This window comes from Pinus tabuliformis, chromosome 1_2, assembly GCF_031772625.1.
Source record: "Pinus tabuliformis cultivar Carrire ecotype Pingquan chromosome 1_2, CPIR1, whole genome shotgun sequence".
NCBI lineage: Eukaryota > Viridiplantae > Streptophyta > Pinopsida > Pinales > Pinaceae > Pinus > Pinus tabuliformis.
The window spans coordinates 528,201,961-528,210,754 of NC_142298.1; the positions used below are offsets into that span (position 1 = coordinate 528,201,961).

The following is an 8,794-nucleotide window of genomic DNA, read 5'->3' on the forward strand; positions in this document are numbered from 1 at the left end:
GAGTATGGGTACACTTTGGATCCCATAGTCCATTATCTCAAATCATGAAAAAGGGTTCCTAAGTACATTAAGGTCAAGCCTCTGGTTGTTGTTGGATACCAAGCTCACTAAATCCACAACCTTCCATCCCCAAACTGATGGCCAGATAGAGATCGTCATTAGGATGATCATGCACATCATGTGTATGTACAACTTGAAGCATCCACACACATGGGATGAAATCCTCCCCTATATCTAGCACAGCTATAACATATCTCTCCACAACTCAATTGGCAATAGCCCCTTTCAAGTGGAATTTGGATTCCAATGACTATGTTTCATTGATATTGTCATACCACTTGCAGCTACTCAAGAAAATTCAAATCATGTACAATATTAAGTGGATAGAGCTAAAAACTTTATTGAGTGCATTCATCACATCCTTTAATAGGTCCATGACATATTAGATAGAGAAAATGCTAAGTACAAACAACATCACAATCAACATCAGGTGCCACACAAGTTCCAAGTGGGCGAGAAAGTTTGGTAACATTTGCAAAAGGAGTGCCTCATTGGGGCCCACCACAATCTTCATCTGCTCCAATATGGGCCTTACACCGTCACTAAGGTTGTAGGGGATAATTATTTTTAGCTCAACATTTGGTTGTTCCTTGGCATGCACCCAATATTCAATGTGGACCGACTGTGGCCATACTTTCCCCCATTGCTGGACACATCTGACATTGTTGAGCCACTAAAAACAACAAAGCTCAACCCATGCTGTATTGAACAAGACAAAACTGATAGGATCATGGAAACGCATATCAAGAACACATGCCAACAGAGGATCCAGCTATATCAAGTTGTCAAAGTAGGCCAACTCCTTCACCAGGGCAAGTGGCTCACAAGGGACCAGGTTCAATAGAAATTTCCTCACCTCATGGAGGCTCTACACTCAATGGGGACCATTACTTCCTAAAGGGGGAGGACTGATCTAGATGGATATTGGTGGCCACCCACCTACTCACCTAGACCTCTAGTCGGTTTCATCTATTTCCTTGATTTTAGCACTATTTACTATCTTTAGCAATTTTTCAGGTCCTAAATTTCCAGAGTTGTTTTGAGCCCCTAAACAACATTTTTTTAGGTCTATAGCAAGCCCATAGCCATAGGTAGGTGCCTTCCATAAATATTGTAGTACTTGGAGAGACATTTCTAATGAGGTACTATATGCGCCAAACAAAGATCATATGACCAAATTATGACCCTGAGAAGTTGACTGTCGAACTAGCCCCAACGAGGCCCACAAACTCTTGGCATGCCATCTCCTAAGGTTAGGTTTTTGGTTGTTTATGGTTTCCCTTTGTTGTTAAATAATAAAAATGTCTTTGATCCTCATTGTAACAATGTTCAAAGGAAAGTATATGCCACATATCTTCTCAAAGATAAGCTACCATCACCCGAGTTACTTTATTTCCATTCTATATGTAAGAATCTTTCACTTCTTTGATATTAATGAAATGAAGATTTATTTTTGCTACATATTTGTGTTTATGTTTATATCTATATTATGTTTCATTCCTGCATAAGTTTGGATCATTTAAACATTAAGCCAAATTCACTTTAATGAAACAAAGAATAAATATCACAAATAATAATAGATAAGAATTTATAGCCTTGAGATATGAGCATTAAGATGTCCCAGTCTTCCATAGTTGCTTGTATGTACCTTGTTCATACTCAATATGTCCTATGTATGTATATGCAAATTTTACCCTTGGTTGCTTTTGGTTTGATTGAATAAGACAATCCTAGGCCTATGTATCCCCATTATTAATCATTTTCTTTGCACCATCTTGCTTAGATTTGATAGCTTTTAACATTACAAAACACTGTTAATCCACCACAATGTTTCATGTGGTGACAAAGAGCATAAAGATATGTGAAATACAATAAGAATATACAACATAATGAGATAGTTCATATTATTATATCTCATCTCCTAACCACTAAACTCTATTTTTACATTGTTCCCAATGGTTTCCATATACTATCCCTCAAATCTTTTACCACACTAAGGGATGAAAATGTGACGGGGAAGTGGGAAGGTCACATTTTAAAGAGTAGAGGAGATTGTGCATTAGACTCACAATGTAAGTCACATTCCTAGGGTTTAGGAGAGGTCATGTTTCAACTATGGGTCATAGTTTTGGCTTTGGATGTAAGTCACATTTTGGAGTCAGTGTGATTGTGTGACCTGTGATCTGAGGATGGTAGAATAGTCACATTGTAGTAATGGTTGCACTTTATGGTTGCTTCTCTAAGACTCTAAAATGTGATTTTGTGACCTATGGGAGGGAGTGTGACTTATGGGAGATATTACAACTGTGAGCTCACAAAAAGGAATTGTGACTTGTGGAGGTTGCATAATCATAGTTTGAAGACTTGTTGTCCTCTTTTCTCAGTCTAATAGCCTTACAATCATTACACATATGACTAGGAAACTGGTGCTACCACATCATTAGCATGTTACATCGCATTATCATCAACCAATCATTGTTTCATTTCATCATTTTCTTTATTAGATAGTCTTCACCTTGGTATCCACCCTTCTAGTTTTGAGTTGTTCCCCCCAATACCCAGCTCAACATCACAACCATCAATATTTGAAGGAAACAATTCTTTTTTCCTCCACTTCTACCTGGATGTGGTTTTTGTGACTTTTCCAAAAGGATAGTGGCCTAAGTCCAACATGCAAGAAAGGCTTGTAAGAAGATTCCATTGTTGTTACCATCTGTGCCATTCCATGTATTTCCCTAGTATGTGATCTACTTTCTTTATCATATCTTTTCAGTGGGGAAGCAATGTCAACATATTTTCTTGTATCAAATATTTATTTGCAAGAATTCATAAGTTATAGGGAAAGTTGACAGTTATCCTCAATTACCATATAAACACCTTGACCCATATTAGGTTGCATAACATGAGAAAAATCATCAAGTAGCATAATATGCCCTTTCCTCCAAGTCAAAAGCGGTTCCGTCTCATAAATTTCTCGACATAACATCATTTCTTGGGGTTTCCAGGAGTAAATCCATCACTTCTACACACCGTCCCCCAAATATATTCAATAACCTCTCTCTTTTACCATTGGGGGGATCAACACTCCCAACAAGTTCATAATGGAATGCATACCATTGTGTCTTTCCAATTCCAGCATAAGAAGAAATGAAGTATTGTTTTCAACTTATAAATACTTGATACGCCATTGTATTAATCTCTGGAGGTGCAAAGTCTACAATGCTATAATAACATGTATATTATGAGTAATAGCTCCTTCTGGCCCCCAATATCTTTGGACACACCTTGGACCATATTCCATCTGCACCAACCAAAATATCACCCTCACGTTATCAACCACCCTCAAGCATAATGTTTACCATTGTTCCATCATCGTTAAAGTCTAAAACACTGCTACTATTTTCAATTATCTCTGGTATAATGGAATCCACTAATATATTTTGCAAATTTATGCAACCGATAAATCATGTATTTGGAAGCCCTCTTTCCACTGTTAGTGTAAATGTGTCAAATTTAATGTATCTTTTAATTTCTCCTTAATGGGGATTTTAAGTGTGATGCCTTCCATACAACGGTGAGGACATAGAAATAAAATATTACCTATGGGATGGGATAAATGAATTTTGACCTATGATATCATAGAAAGGAATTGTGATTGTGGAGGTCACATTCAGGAACTATGATTTGTGGAGGTCACATAGTCATAATGTAGTATAGGTCACATTTACTGATTGCATTTATAAGGCACACAATTACAATTTTGTGACCCGATGGTATAGTCACACATTCCATTCCAAACAGAAGTCACAACATCTGGCAGACATAATGATGATATGAAATGCAATTTAAAAACTAAGTCACATCTTTCCATTACCAGTTGTATTCTCTGGAGCATGTTGCATTTCCTAGATCAAGCTTCCCATAAAATCTTATCCACTATTGCCACCTCTAACAAATTGGTGTAATATAAGGATACCTTAGAATTTCCAATATTGTGTCCCATCATATCTGTAATTGATAAAATATTGTGTTGTCTACATTCTTGACATGCAACTTAACAACCAACTAGTCTAACCTCGATAAGCCCCAATTAAGGAACATAATTTAACTAGACTCACATAGAGGATAGTTAAAAATGACATCCTCTCCATACAGTTTCTTCAAACTCCCCAAAGGTCTCCAACTTGTACTTTTTATTATTTGGCTCCTTAGAATATAGAGAGATATTCATTATCTTGGAACTTTCAAGGCGATATCTAATTCGCTTCCCAGTAATTTCTGCAGGATAAATAAGTTCTTTTAGAATTTCCTCATGAACTACTATTAATATATGACTATGAGGTCTAACAAAATATGAATCTTTCTTTGGTGACCTCATCATTCTTCTTGTTGCAATCAAAGCAACATCGTTTCCATTGGAATTCTTTTCTAGCTCCTACACAAGCCTAACGTGAATCTCGAGAAAATCCTTTCTCAAGCAATATGGAACATGAACAAAAACTACCTCATAGTTTCCAGAGATGTCATCTTGACTAACAGAGTTTATAAATGAATATTTCAATTCACTTATAAGGTCCTAATTTGTGCTCTCTAGATAAAATAAATCTTCAGCCATATACTCCTCAAATTGTTATATTACTATCGTGTGCGTTGGTGACATTGGTCATATTTTCGAAATGAAATGTTGCCAAATATTTTAGCTCTAACACGTTGTATGGAGGCCAATAGCTTGTGCATGCTTCCTATATTTTCTATGACACCTCATCGAACCTTTAGTACAAATTCCATATACAATCTCCATTCCCCTCGCCCTAATTGTGTGATGGTTGCATGGGTGATATTTTTGCATGCATATATGCCATGAGACCAGTGATATTATGTTGAAATATTTGTTTTCTATTTGATTGAGCACTCATCATTATATCAAGTGTGTTGATAATCACCCAACACTTCAATTCTTGTGGGATCCCTTCAGTTTAGGCATGTTTTTAACCCATTAATGGCCTTAACTAATATGTGTTTGATCATCACCTTATCATCACCCTCGATATGTTAATATATGAGGCCTTGTAGTGTAGAAACCTCATGTATTTTGGTCATTAATGATGACTCAAATACTTTGGCCTTTGTATCTCTATGAGGTTCCATCATGCCTTTTGTGAGATGGAAAAAAACACTCTTTATTATCAATCCTGCATGTACAATAACGATATGTGTTGGTAAGATTATATTATACAATAAAGGCCTTTACAAACTTAATTGTTAAGACCTTAAAAGTGTAATAAATAAGGAATTAGCAAGTTGGGTCTTTAAAAAAATTGTTATAAAACTGCTAGAGGTGATTTATATGACGTGATAAATACTACTAATATAAATGACCTTCTTAAAGGTATGATAAATAATGTACACATGTAGCTTTAAATATTTAATCTTGGGTATGTGAAAAACACTTCCTCAAACTTATTAAACCCGCCAACATATGAATTGGATCAATCCCACTGATGATTATACAACTACTATGTCAAGGAATCAAGTTATGGTTGCATCTTAGAGAGAGAGAATCAAGGTAGAACATGCATGACAAAAGTCCTCATAACCATAATGCGGCTGGAGTGATGCCATGGACATTGACACAAGATGCCTTTACTATGTTGAAATGCACATTGTAGAAATAAAAAGGGCTTGAGGTCACATGAGACTCTTAATGCATTGTTAAAGCAATAAACCCCAAAACGCTAATGTCATCATAAGGACAGGAAACAAGATGAGGCAAGGTTAGCATGGGTAAATTCTCTAGGAAAGCATGAGTAGATATAGCATACAATGATAAATAGGTCATGGAAAGATATAACCATTTCAAGACATCAACATACCCGATCATTGGAATCATGAAGAGCATGGGGGGCTCAAAATTTAGAAATATACTAACAAATTTTGGGTGTTTTTGTAGTGGCTACAACAATTGGTTAACCATTGGTAGGATCTAGCATCTTTGGCTACATCCCTATAGCAAATCAAGTTTTGGTAATGGTTCAAGGAAGTATTGAGTAGACATTATGGGTACTCCTTGAGTTACCTAACCTTTTACAAACATGCCCTTCCCCTATCTCCCTGATAGGTATTGTTAGTATTTACATGCTAAAAGCAGAGTTCAGACATGTAAGTCTTTGATAATGATGCAGATAGCATGAAAGAGAGATTATTGTATTCAAAAATTTAAAGCAAGTTTCTAGTGTTGCTTTGTTGCCAGCAGGCATGTTCAGCACCCCGACAAAGTCACATAAGAAATCACAAATGTTTCTTCATTACCAACAGGCCTATTCAGTACCCCGATGAAGTCACTTGCCACCTCTCTGTGTAGGAAGCATTTCTCAATCCTTTACCATTTATTTGATTGATTTTATCTTTCATACACATTGGCATAATTTATTAGGAGTTCATTTCTCTAAGCCGGATGAGTGCTCCTGGCTTATTTTATAGGAAAGAGAGGTTGTTCCTTATTTTTACAAACCAAAGGATTTATTTGACTTAGATTTTCTCTCATCCCTTGCTTCCACGTCATATCTCCAACTGACAAGTGAATAGTGATAAAAAACCGTCGAAATATTCAACACTAAGCCAAACACAGGGTTTAGGTTGTAGGCATAGGTCATACGAACTTATTAGGGTTCCCCACACGCACTTGCTCATATTTTCCTTGGTGACAAGTCAAACTCATAGGAAATATTTGAGACACGGTTTTGATAACTGAATCTAAGAGAGGCTTCCTTTTGGAGTAGCCATCACAACCACATGCAACCATGGGATTAGGTTTTCAACAAGTGAATAGAGGATTTATTCTAGGGATTCAAAAAGTGCAAAGAAGGACAAGGAAAAATCATCATGACATGCAAGGTTTGTAGGGATCATGCATATAATAATGCTTGTGAAGGCTCATGTAGTTCCATGTAGCATAGAGAGAAAATGCAATGTTAGTTCAACGAATATTTATGATATGCAAGGAGTTGAATGCATGATGGAATGAAATAGAGAAAACTACATGCACTGCAGGAAAAACAATGCAATTCTGATGCAAGGAAGAATCAACTAAGTGCAACTAAGAAAGCCATGCCATGCTTATGCAAAAAAATTGTAAATTCAATGCAAAAGATGAATGCATGTTAAATGCCTAATGTCATGCAATAAAATAACTACCTGAAATGATGAAAACACGACAAAAGAATATATAAACCCTAAAACAATAAAAACAAAACCCTAATTAGAAAACTTTGATAAGCAAATAGTAATCAACAAACTTTGAACTAGCCTAAAAATAAAACCCTAATTTAACCAAAGAGGAGATCAGGTCATGTGAAATCAAATTTTCCATCGTAGCCACCACAGTAGTTCCCAACCTACAAAGAAAAAATATGTCAAAAATAAAAACTAGTGTAAGATATTGTGAAAAAACAAAGACACTTTCCTCTAAATCATGCACAAAAGCAAGAAGGTCATGCCTATTGGCAGGAAAGCATGCCAAAAAATATTGTTCTAGCTAAGTTGCAACTTTATCCTAGTAAATTGAATGATATACTTGTAAAACCTGAGAATCCATCCATGATATACATTTATTTATGTTTAACCCTAATATCAACACAAGATAGACAAGATATCCCTTACTTGTAGAGGAATTCTCTAGATAAGAGTCTTCCAACTAGTCAACAATTCTATCATGAAATTTAAGATGATCAACTTTAAGGTCCTAAATATTTTCCAAAGATAGGCCTCCATCAAGTGTAACTGAGACATAAGAGGACTCTAGCATGGAAAACCTAATTTTAGAAACCCTAATTTGATCTTGTTCATGTGTTTTATCATGAACATGAGGGCCTAACATAACCATGAATGAGAGACAAAGTGTCTCACTGTCCTAAAAAGCCTCTAAACCCTAAAATGGTAGATCACCCAACATCGGTGGTTTTGTGAGATAAAATGGTGAATGGGCATGGTCATCATCATCCATGATAAAAAATCATTATTGAACACATCGAATGTTTTCCTAGATGTTCTAGTATCGACTAACTGGTTGTTTAGAATATCATATTCTTCATATTTCCAAAATGAGTACAAATCAACCGAATTAGTCTCAAGAAAGAGATGAGTCATGTGACTTCACTCACATAAGGTAGAATGTAAGACATTAACAACTTGTACCTAATTACCATCTGCATTAGCTAGGCAAGAATCAGAAGGATTTTAAACAATGGTTGGTGTACTCTGTTCAACAAACAAAGCAGCGTACAAGGAGCGATGCATCTTAGAGTATTTCAAAAATGTAATTTCATCAGGTGAGATGGTTTTGAGAAAGGGATCATGCAAGGAAACCCTAATTTGACCTAGTTTAGAGATCTCATAAGGAATGTGATACCCTGACATAACCATAAGTGGAAGCTTAAGTGCCTCAGCTTCCTAATGAGCCCCTGAACCTTCAAAACATTGATAATCAAAACTCAATGGCTTCGTAAGATCAACAGGTAGACATAAATTATGATCATCTAGGCTATCAATGAATATGTTGTGAATAGGAGGACAATTGTTAAAGCCAATAATTTGATCAGATTGGGCATCTGATACATGAGACTCTTGAATGATTAAAGATGCAGATACATCAACTAGAGCACTTCATTGAACATTTGGACATGTAGAATCTTCTTCTTCACATATTGAAGATTTCATATTGAAAAGTTCATAATCA

At 35.9% G+C, this 8,794-nt stretch overlaps 1 pseudogene; it reads right to left on the reverse strand.

Moving 5' to 3' along the window:
* Positions 1-4,164: 4,164 nt before the first annotated feature.
* On the reverse strand, positions 4,165-4,675 carry LOC149206651 (small ribosomal subunit protein eS7 pseudogene; annotated as a pseudogene).
* Between the last annotated feature and the right edge of the window lie 4,119 nt (positions 4,676-8,794).